Raw genomic sequence first — 12,199 nt, 5'->3', positions numbered from 1 at the left:
AGCAATACCCAAATAGAACAGGGCCGGAAGATGCGGAAGATAATAATGCAGCGGCCGGTGTTTCATTTGCTGCTGCCTTGATTAAGGCATGCAAAGAGAGACAGGGTGACAAAGCGGTCACGTTAGAGGACAGAACCCAGGGAAAAGAGGATGACCCCAAGGACTATTTTTGGGCTCTGAAGAAAGCATGGAGTGAGATGGGTTTTAATGAAGGAAATAGGACTAGTGAGAGGGTCCTAGCAAGTGCTTTTATGAATGGACTAAAGAAAGAGATTGCAGAGAAGGTAAAAGCAAGTAGACCGGACTGGAGATCAGTGAAGGCAGAAGATTTAGCTAGAATAGCTCAAGGGGCACAGCATGATATAGCACAGGCAAAAAGAGCCGTAAAAGTACACGAAATGGGGACTGGTTTTAGGAATAACAGAGGCCGGGAACGGAATGAAGGAGAAGGACAGAAACTGTGTTACGGATGTAAAAAGCCAGGACATTTTAGAAAGGACTGTAGGACCAACCCGTATCCAAGTGCTCAGAGTATGGGTCCTCCAGCTGCCAAACAATGCCCCCATAGGATGAGGGTAGCTTGCACATGAACCCCCTCATCTCCTCACCCCCAACTCCCAGTTGTATAGTGCAGGTGAACCTACCAGGGGGACATGAAATCGATTTCCAAGTAGACAATTCAGTAATTACACAAGGTGATTGGCCATACACTGACACTGATTTTTCACATCATGTCATTGCCACCCCCTTCAATTCCCCGTCTATCCTGCTCCCTGTCACTAAGAGAATTCCCCTGCAAATTCAAGGAGCTAATGTACATAGCCAGCTCATGGTATCGCCCCGAGGCCAATGTAATCTATGTGTTGTCCCAATTACAAGCACATATTGAATATCATCCCGATGGCACTGTCACCATGACCCCAGGTTTAAAACCAAGTACCCTTTGCAAAATTATGTCACTAGATATTGCCAGCATAGAAGAGACAAATGAGTTTCCCCCGATATTGGAGCATGCTGTGCCACATGATTTTTGGGCCTCAGACAAAACAGATGTTGGTAGGTTAAGAGTTCAACCAGTAATGGTGAAACTAAAACCAGGAGCAATCTTACCCCAACAGAGGCAGTATCCCCTTAGCTCGGCTCAGGAGAATGCCATAGCCCAGCAAGTCCAAAAATTACTACACAGAGGAGTCCTAGTCAAAACCCAGTCCCCTTGCAACACTCCCCTGTTCCCAGTAAAGAAAAAGAGTGTGCCAGGACAACCAGCCGCATATAGAATGGTCTATGACCTCCGGTTGGTTAACAAAGCCACAGAACTTCTAACACCAGTTGTGCCCAACCCGCATACTCTTCTGTCACAGATACCTTCTAACTCTCTTTGTTTTTCAGTGGTCGATTTGGCAAATGCATTTTTCAGTGTACCATTACATCCTGACTGCCAGTACTTGTTTGCTTTCACATTCCAAGGAAGGCAATATACATGGACAGTGTTGCCACAGGGTGCCCAGAATTCACCCACAATGTACACTGCAAGTCTGCAGGAAATACTGGAGGGATGGTCTGAACCACATATCGTTGTTCTGCAATATGTCGATGACCTGCTCATTTGTGCCCCCTCCAGGAAACAATGTCATAGTGCAACTATATCACTTATGTTGTTTCTCTATCACGCTGGCTGCAAGGCATCGAAAGATAAGCTTCAGTTTTGTAAATCTTCAGTCACCTTTTTGGGACATTGCATTGCACCAGTAGCCCGTCATTTAACAAATGCACGCAAACAAGCAGTACAGGCATTCACCGTCCCTAACAATGTTGCAGCCCTCAGAACTTTTCTTGGACTGGTCTCCTATTGCAGACAGTGGATTCATGCCGTCTCTATTTTGATGCAGCCCCTCTATGACTGTCTTACTCCAACACCTTTTGTGCTAACACTAGAGGCAATAGACTGTTTTTATTCACTCAAAAACCGTATTTTGGCCGCTCCAGCTTTGGGTACCCCTAATTATGAGCTCCCATTTACTCTGTACCTTCATGAACAAGCTGGACATGCAGCAGGAGTTTTAACTCAAACACACGGTGATAATCAGAGACCTGTTGCCTATTTTAGTGGCAGATTAGATGCGGTAGCCAGAGGTGCACCATCCTGCTTACGTGCTCTGCATGCTGTTGGACTATTACTCCATAAATCCGCAGACATTGTTCTTGACCACCCGCTCACTGTTCTAACACCTCATGATGTCTACACTATATTGAATCAAGTGCAACCCGCTCACCTCTCAGCAGCACGTCATCTTAGGTTACAATGTGCACTGTTAATGCCTCCCAATGTTTCTTTACAGAGGTGTACTAGTTTGAACCCAGCAACTTTGTTACCTCTCTCGGATCTAAAGGAGGGGTCAGGTACTGTGCTTTTTAAGGAACATCCAAGAGAGGAAGTTCCTCATGACTGTGTACAAATGATGGCACAAGAAACTGCAGGTTTACCTACTGTATTTGAACATGAATTAGAAAATGCAGATTTTGAATTTTTTGTAGATGGATCCCGTCATCAGGACGATTCAGGTACTTTCCATACTGGATATGCAGTTGTCTCCCTCAATGCAATAATCAAGGCAGAACCAATGCTCCCACACCAATCGGCTCAAGAGGCCAAACTTAGGGCCCTAACCGAGGCCTGTAAACTAGCAGAAGGTAGTATTGTTAACATTTACACAGATTCTAGGTACGCATTCGGTATAGCGCATGATTTTGGTCCCATATGGAAGTCAAGAGGTTTCCTGACGGCAGCAGGACATCCCATTAAGAATGCTGATGCGGTCCAGCAGTTAATTGATGCACTACAACTACCCAAAAAAGTAGCCGTCATAAAGGTAAGAGCACATACCAGACGCACCGAAGAGGTGAGTAGAGGAAACGCGATGGCAGATGCAGCGGCAAAAACAGCAGCCTGTAAGCCGCAACCAGGGCCAACAGTACGTCAGTTAAGTGCCCCTAAAAACCCCTTTGTGTCGGAGGACATCTTATCCCAAATGCAGGCTCAGGCTCAAAAGGAGGAGGTTGATAAGTGGTTAAAGGAAGGTGCATGCCTGAATGAAGCAAATGAGGTATGGGGGAAAGGGACACGACGATGCCTTCCAAGGGCACTGTACCCAGCAACTGCCCAGGTGCTACATGGGCCAACACACCAATCAAAAACGGCTGTGATGAGTGTGATGCAGAAACATTGGGTGGCACCAGGATTCTCCACCTGTATAGAAAGCCTGATACAAGGGTGCACCACCCAAACACACCCCCCGGCCCCTCTATCCATTCCAGAGAATGCAAATTGATTATATTCAGCTGCCAAAGTCAGGATCATGGGAATATGTGTTGGTCTGTATTGATTTGTTCTCAGGATGGCCAGAGGCTTTCCCGATTGCCAAAGCCACGGCTGCGGCAACCGCAAAGAAACTGCTTGCGGAGGTGGTCTGCAGGTATGGGGTACCAGAGGTAATTGAGAGTGACAGAGGTACACACTTCACAGGTGAAATAATGAATGAAGTCATGTCAGCTCTAGGAATTCAACAAGCATTCCACACCCCATATCACCCGCAAAGTAGTGGTAAAGTGGAAAGACTGAATGGGACATTGAAATTAAAAATTCAGAAAGCCATGGCTGAGACAGGAAAACCATGGCCGGACTGTTTACCGCTTGCTCTGTTTTCAGTAAGATACACGCCTAATAAAAAGACTGGACTCTCTCCATATGAGATATTGTTTGGCAACGTGCCCAGCCTAGGGTGTTTCTATCCGCAAGCATTAGAAATGAACAACCATGTGCTAAGTTCCTACGTGAGGGCTTTACACAAAAAGATTAAGCAAATACATGATAATGTCTTCAGTTCTCTTCCAGATCCAGATCAAGACTCTAGCAGCCATACGCTGCAACCTGGAGACTGGGTGGTTATAAAAAGACACGTGAGGAAAAGCCTAGATCCACGGTTTGACGGACCCTTTCAAGTTCTGCTGACCACAAGTACAGCCGATAAGCTAGAGGGAAAAGAGACCTGGATCCACGCGTCCCATTGCAAAAAGATACTAGGAGAACCAGCGGACAAAGAATGATGACATTGTTTATACTTACCTGCATACTTACAACCACAGGTGCATGGACTAGATTGAGCACCACAGATGGAGACGACAATAGATTCATTAAACACCATCTTGCTCTAATCGATGGACTAAAGGAGCAAAACCAGACCATTGCTAATTGTTGGATATGTACACATGCCCCTGTGACGTCCACTAGCATACCCTTTCTCGCTGTTCCAGTCTCATGGGAAGAGATAAACTTTTGGGTGAACTGTTCAGATACTTGGGCCAATAATGCCACACAGAGACTGTGGAATACCACTGTTCGGATTCCCGTAGTAGGATGGACAAAATTTCCATGGTGGCAAGGGAACCTGATGGGTCAAATAATTCACAGGTTGTATTTAGCATTTAAAGGAGGGGAGTGGGTACCTCGTAACAAAACAAAAATGACTGATCTAGGGAAAATACCTGAACAAGGGTTAAAAGTAAGTTTCACGCCCACCTCAGACAGTTGGGATGCATTTAAACCTTCCCTGTTAGAAAGATATCTACACACCCCTGATTGGGTGAACAATGTTTATTTTAAAAACGGGACAAGTGAAACCTGTGCCGACATACCTGCCAATCTACAATGTGATGACAGTTCTAGTTATGAGCAGGGTGCCCCCACTTGTGGTGCGCCCAACGCTGGCTATTGTTCTCCCTTAGGTCAGCAGCCTGGATGGTGTATGATGTCAAATGTTTCTAAGTTTGTTGATTTAGTTCACCGTCTAATACTGCAACATTCAGCATTATGGAATCTCCCCTCATCCATGTATTGGGTATGTGGAGACAAGGCATTCAAGTGGCTCCCAGTAGGAGTAACAGGAACTTGTACTTTAGCCAGATTGACACCCGCAACTTATATTGTTTCTCCAGACCAGCTAGATCCTTTGTCTATCCCAAAACATACACTGCATAAGCGATCAGCAGACAATAAAGAAAGACAAAGTGGGAGACCCCATATAGTTCAAATGGGAGGGGTAAACAAATTTTTCAGTGCATTGTTTATATACTCTATGTTGACACAAATGTGGGATAAATTAGTAGAAGCTACGGACTATCTTGATGACCAGATTTGGGATATTTTAGAAGTAGTTAACGGATCTCTTGCAGTGCAGAATCAATTGATTATTGTCACAAACCAACATACCCTTGTACTAGATTATTTAACAGCAGCACAAGGAGGGATGTGCCAGATAATAGGGCCCGCATGCTGCCATTACATAGACAATTCTAGTGTATTTTCGCTGAAACATAAGTTAGAAGACGTTGTAAAATTAAGGAAGCTTTATGATGAGGCCAACCGCAAGAATCAGGATTCCTGGTGGGCAAACACCTTTTCCTTTCTAAATCCCGCAAATTGGTTTAAAGGTATCGGTGGGTGGTTGGCTGGTATAGTGCAAGCTATTTTTCAGGTTTTGCTAATGTGCCTTGCGGTTTATTTGGTTTTTAAGCTTTTTCTAATGTGTATTCAGCGTTGTACTAAAAGAAAATATAGAGAATCATATTGATAAATGAAGGAACAAAAGGATGGAATGTTATAGCAGAAGATGAGACCCCTCAAGTTCAAAGACCCTATCTATGTTATATAAGCCTGACAGTTACTTTAGGTCAAAATAACAGCAACTGAATGTTCCTTCCTTGTATCAATAATGTGTCCTTGTTAGAAGATAACGTGGCCTTGCTAGCCAGATACGTCTAATTAAATGTTTCAAAGCATACAGAAACTAGTTTTTTGCTTGCGCAAAAGACTCATGGCTACTAAGACTTGACCGTGTGGAAGACAGACCGGAGGTGGTGGTGCCCAGGTGACTGGAAGTATTATCTGCTATCCAATTAATAACCTGTTCACACTGATCAGTTCGCAATAGTGGTGTTTTTGTGTGCTTCCCTAGTAATTCAGTTTTGAACTGGGAGCGAGAAGATGTGGCTGTTAGTTGTGGCACATTTTCACATTGGCCACGGCCCTGTCCTCTGCACGCACCATCACCAGAACGTCCAGTTCCACGTCCCTTGCCACGCGCCTTGCCCATTGTAAATGAAGAAAAATAGCTTACACTCGCACTATCAATGGCAAAAGGGTAATAAAAAGGAGATTAGAACCGTGGAAGAGGAAAACCACAGTTCTATTTCTCTGGCCTACACCAGAATCTTTTAAAAAGATATATTTGTGTCTGAAGAGTCAGCGAGACACTCAAACTGTTTTTCTTTATGTAAAAAAAGGCAAAAAGGTGGATTACACCCAGATTTGAACCGTGGAAGAGGAACACCACAGTTCTATTTCTCTGGCCTACACCAGAATCTTTTAAACAGATATATTTGTGTCTGAACAGTCTGCGAGACACTCAAACTGTTTTTTTTTTATGGAAAAAAGGCAAAAAGGTGGATAACACCCAGATTTGAACCGTGGAAGAGGAAAACCACAGTTCTAGTTCTCTGGCCTACACCAGAATCTTTTAAACAGATATATTTGTGTCTGGACAGTCAGTGAGACACTCAAAATGTTTTTTTTAATGGAAAAAAGGCAAAAAGGTGGATAACACCCAGATTTGAACCGTGGAAGAGGAAAACCACAGTTCTAATTTCCCGGCATATACCAGACTTTTTAAAATAGATATATTTGTGTCTGAACAGTGTATTTGTGATTTGAACCGTGGAAGAGGAAAACCACAGTTCTAGTTCTCTGGCCTACACCAGAATCTTTTAAACAGATATATTTGTGTCTGAACAGTCTGCGAGACACTCAAACTGTTTTTTTTTTAAGGAAAAAAGGCAAAAAAGTGAATAATACAAAGATTTGAACCGTGGAACTGCAAAGCCACAGTTGTAGTTATCTGTCCGAAACCAGACTCTTTTAAACAGATATATTTGTGTCTGAACACTCACAGACACATTCAATTTTTTTTGGAGGGGGGGGGGGAATACCAAAAGGTCAATAAGACGAGTATTTGTACAGTCTGACTGAGGAAAAAAAAAAAAAGAGGATTTAGATGAAAAAAAAGGATTTTTCCTGGCCCCTGAGACCTGAGGCTAAGTCTAGCAATTTGAGCAGCTGCACACAGGACTGTAATGCAGTGTTTGCTGGTATAACCACTGCGTCTCCTATACAGCCTGCCTGCCTGATATCTGGGATGGATATTAGTCCTCAGAAGGACTGTTTGTTTGATTTTGCAGGCTTTAGAGACCCTACACTACCTATTTTGCAGTATAAATCTCTCCCTAGCTCAGCAGCACTCTCCCTACACTGTCTGATCCGGAGTGACTGTGTCCAAGATGGCGGCGCCCGGTTTTAAATACTCGAGGTGACGCTGTGCGGCCAGCCAATCACTGTAATGCCCACAACCAACATGGCTGCGGCATTACAGTGACTGGCTGGCAATCCCTGCATGTTCATTGGCTCTGTAAAGAGCGCCAAACATGCAGGGCGGAGACCCGAGCTCCCGCCCGAGTAACCCGAAAATGCTCGGTGCTCGCCGAACATCCCGAGTAGTGAGATGCTCGGGCGAGTACCGAGCAGTGTTGAGCATGCTCGCTCAACATTATTCACCACACATATTTCAGTACAGATCAAGTGTAATATAATAATAAACAGTTGTATAAAAAGTTGACTTTATACTCAGAATATGTAGGTTGCTTCTCAGCGCATCAGTAACTTTCCTGATTCTCTTAACATGAAGCTTTTTTCGAACTCTCAGCAAGTATATTTTATTTATATAACTCAGTATGTTGAGTCTCAAAAGAGAGATAAAAAGCTATTTAAAACATCCTTGTTATAGTGATTTATAATGCAGTTCTCCTGGAAAAGACTCATCTAGTACAGAAGAAAAATGGTCATTGTGTTCAGTGATGAATTTCATCATCACATAAATTTCCTTGCCACTCCAGGGAAATGTGAGGATTATTCGAAGCTATGGACAGATGCCAGGTCTGATAAGTTATAAGAAAAAATGATAAATGGCCCACTGAAAATAAGGCCATAGGGTACTTCTAATCAGCAAAAAAATGTATAGAAAACAGGAGCCTAGGTCGAAGAAAATAGTAAATTTTTTAGAAACCAACAACAAACATAATTACAAATGTTCAATTAAAAAAAGAGAATGTAGCAAAAAAGTGACAATCTGATTCACAACATGGTACCCCTGAAGATCAGCAATAAATAAAGCCATGCAACAAAAGAGGACTAGAAGGTAAGTACATCAAATGTGATATGTACCCCAACAAAAAGGCCTACATACTAGATTAATATTATGCAAGGAAAACCAAGTGAAACTAATCTGCTCCAATCCATGTTTTGAATTAACTTCCTCCAGGGGCGTTAATAGGTTTATAATATTATTATTAACTAGGGATTATAATATTCCATTTTATATGATCACTCACTAATTAGGATGACGGCAGTTGGAAACAACGCTCATCATGACTAAGCTGCACGCCAGAAATGAGAAAGTTAACATTCAATATTATCACCCCGAGCCCAACCCTCAGTCTAATGTAAAAGGCAAACCGTGCTAAAATGCACTTAAAATCAAATGGCACAATACTCCTGCTATGAATCCTGCATGTATAATGTAGGTAGGTATGCAGATAAATATCCTACCTAAATATGATGTTCAGCTTGTAAAAGTACTCCAATATATGCCTGCAAACCGGTTTCCAGTGAACGGAAAAATAGAAGTAAATGTATTTTCCCGTCAGCTGTCGATTTCCTTGTGTATGGATGATGGGTGTTCCTGGTCTGTGGATGGTAGATGTACGAAGTGCCTGTGCAGCGCTTCAGCCAGCAGCGCTAGGACACACTTGCCACAATAGGTGCAGCAAAGTCCGCCTAAACAGAGTGGGGAACAGTCCATGATCCAAAATCTATCTCCAACGCGTTTCAAAGTAAACGTCCTTCTTCCGTCAGGGAGCGCCTCTCTGATGAAGCCTGACGTTTATTTTGAAACGTGTTGGAGATATATTCCGAATCATTGGATATTCCCTGGCAGAATATTTACCTGCATCCCTATATTATACATGCAGAATTCATTGCAGGAGTATTGTGCCATTTGATATTAGGTGCATTTTAGTGCGGTTTGCCTTTTTACGTTCGATTTTTTCTGGCTTTTAGCTAGTTAAATCAGATAACTTGCTGCTTATTGCAAATGTGTATACTTACGGGTGGGAACGTCAGTATGTCTGCACATATACTTTTTTATATCCTTTGGTAGCAAAAAGTGCCTAAGAAAACATCACCATTGAAATCAGTGACTGTCATTCTCGATGAGCACACACTGTCCGCAAAAATTCGAGCATTACTGTAGTAGTATTGATTAGTAATAAGCTTACAGAAAAATAAGTGACAAATGTCATGGACTTATGCCATATTAAAAAATGAAAACAAAATGATTTCAAATTAAAGAGGAGGCTGTTTCTTTGCATAGTAGATGTATGGACCTCAGCATTATTCGATATATCAATAAAGTGTCGGAAACATAATTAACCCCTTTACGACGGGACTCATTTCCATTTTTGCATTTCCGTTTTTTCCTCACCTTCTTCCCAGAGCCATAACTCTTTTATTTTTCTGTCCACATATGAGGGCTTTTTTTTTTGCTAGGAGAGTTGTACTTTTGAGTGACACCATTCATTTTACCACTTGGTGTACTGGAAAATGTAAAAAAAAATTCCAAGTTCAGTGAAATTGTGAAAAAAACCACAATTCCAACATTGTTTTGGTGATTTGTTTTTACGGTGTACATTTTGTGGTAAAAATGACCTTATAATATGATCTTCCTCATCAATACGATTACGGTGATAACCAAAATGTCCAGTTTTTTAAATTATTTTAGTGGTAAAAAAATCTGAAGTTTACAAAAAAATTGGGGTGTTTTGTCACCATTTTTATTTTTCGACTGATGTTGCTGTGTGATGGCTTATTTTTTGGGAGGTGAGACAACGTTTTTATTAGTACCATTTTGGGATAGATATGACATTTTGCTCACTTGTTACAGCCTTTTTGTTGAATTGTGGTAAGCAAAAAAGCTTAATTTTAACATTCTTGATTTTTTTTTCATTTACCGTGTTTACCTGTCGGGTTAATTGTTTTTATAATTTGATAGATTGGACTTTTCTGATTCTGTGGATTCCAAATATATGTTTTTATTTTATTTTTTTAATATCTTTATTGTTAATGGGGGAAAAAGTGATTTTAACTTTTATTTATTTGCTTATTTATTTTTTCATATTTTTTTAAAACATTTTTTTTTATTTTTCACTGTTGAAGATGAAATCGTCCAATCGCTTATGCTGTATACAGCGATGCCACAACATGGCTGCATGTATCAAAAATGACAGTCCTCTTCGAAGCCCAGTCACAGGCAGGGTTTCAAAGGAGCTCCATAATGACAGCCACAGGGGTCATCAGCTGACCCTCGGCTGACATGACAACTCATCGGCGACCTGTGATCACATCACGGGCATGCCAATTGGCAGAGAGAATGACACACACGCATGCCGGCGTGTGTTAATTGTTGCTGTCAGAGATTGACAGTGGCATTTAACAGTTTAACAATCATGGGTGGAGCACCACTACATCCATGATTGTTAGCTGCAGGTCCTGGCTGTAATACACATTCATCACCTGCAAGGTATGAGCGTGAGCCCGCTCTACTCACCCACTTCCGACTTGCACCGTTCATGTACTTGTTACAAAAATTAGAATACCAATGTAAATGTAATGAGTGAATAAAAAGGCAACAATTCCAATGTTTTAACTCCTTCATGATCTTTGATGTGACTATATGTTATGGTTGGGTAGGAGTTCCTGACCTTTGACGTATAGGTACGTCATGCTGTTCGTGCAGCACAGGAGCGGTGCCCGCGCAATCGCCATCAGGAGCTTTTGTAATAGCCGAGCCCCGGCTGTCACTACCAGGAGTGGTGCCCACACCGCCCCCGGCTGCTTAACTCGCTAAATGCTGCGATAAGTATCAATCATAACATTTATGAGGTTAGGAGAGGGAGGGGGCTCCCTCTGCCATCTGATCGCGAGGGCCCAGTTTTTGTCATGGCAACCAGAGGTCATCACGATGGCCTCCAGGTTTGCCAGCGACAGTGTTTTGCTTAGACCAATCCAGGGGCATGGTTGAGAACAGGTTACTAGAATGCACCGTGCAGATAGAGATGAGGCGTAAGTAACTAACTAAGCTACTTATGCTTTTAGCGCAGAAATTAAGGTGTTAATTATGGAAACAGTCAGTTGTTTGAACACAGGGTGTCAAGTCATGCAATATTATCAATAATGGAGATAATTACAATTCAACAGTTTCAATATCTTATTCTCTATTCTATCTATCATTCAGTGTGAACAGTGCTTTAATGTCCTACCAGTTTAACTTTCACGGGCAGCACTCACAATGATAGGCCCGTCACTGCAATAATCCTTCAAGCGTTTTAGATTATTATACTGCCACTAATGGGGGTCACCGGTATTTCCTGCTAGGCCACAAGTCTTTAGTAACCAGTGACTTCATACTCTAAGTGTGCTCTTCACACTGACTGGCCCCAGTCCCTTCCACTTCACGGCCCCTGCCCACACTCTCTACCGTGCGTCTATGCCGGAAATAACGGCCCAGTTCACTTGCGTTTCCTGGTCAACACGGCAGACGTCCGACCCCGTACAATGATCAGAGTCCGACCTTTGGTGCTTGACCTGCGGGACATTGACCAGCGCAGTCTGGGCTTTGGGTCTTGACCGGCAAAGTCTGGGCTTAGGGTCTTAACCGGCGTAGTCTGGACTTTGGTGGTCTCGGTCCCCAGCCACTCCTCGGTTGCTCTTCCTCTGCGTTCCTCCTTTCCCAGGTCCTTACTCTCTCACTGGTTGGCACCAACTGTCTTCCCATCTTGCCGCTCCACCCTTTTATATTTGATAACTGCGCGACAGCTAGCACCTGAACCACCTCTTCACATTAATCCTTGCTCCATCTTCCGGTTCCACATTACTCAGCTTGCTCAGTAATGTACCACATCTTCGACTCCCCACCTTCTTACATGGTCTAAGAGGCTACTGTCAGTATAATAGTGACATGTATAATGCATTGCAAAA

This window comes from Phyllobates terribilis, unplaced genomic scaffold (genome assembly GCF_046119375.1).
Source record: "Phyllobates terribilis strain yellow unplaced genomic scaffold, ASM4611937v1 Scaffold_2__4_contigs__length_985480577, whole genome shotgun sequence".
NCBI classification, from domain to species: domain Eukaryota; kingdom Metazoa; phylum Chordata; class Amphibia; order Anura; family Dendrobatidae; genus Phyllobates; species Phyllobates terribilis.
Note: the sequence above shows the minus strand (reverse complement) of the source record.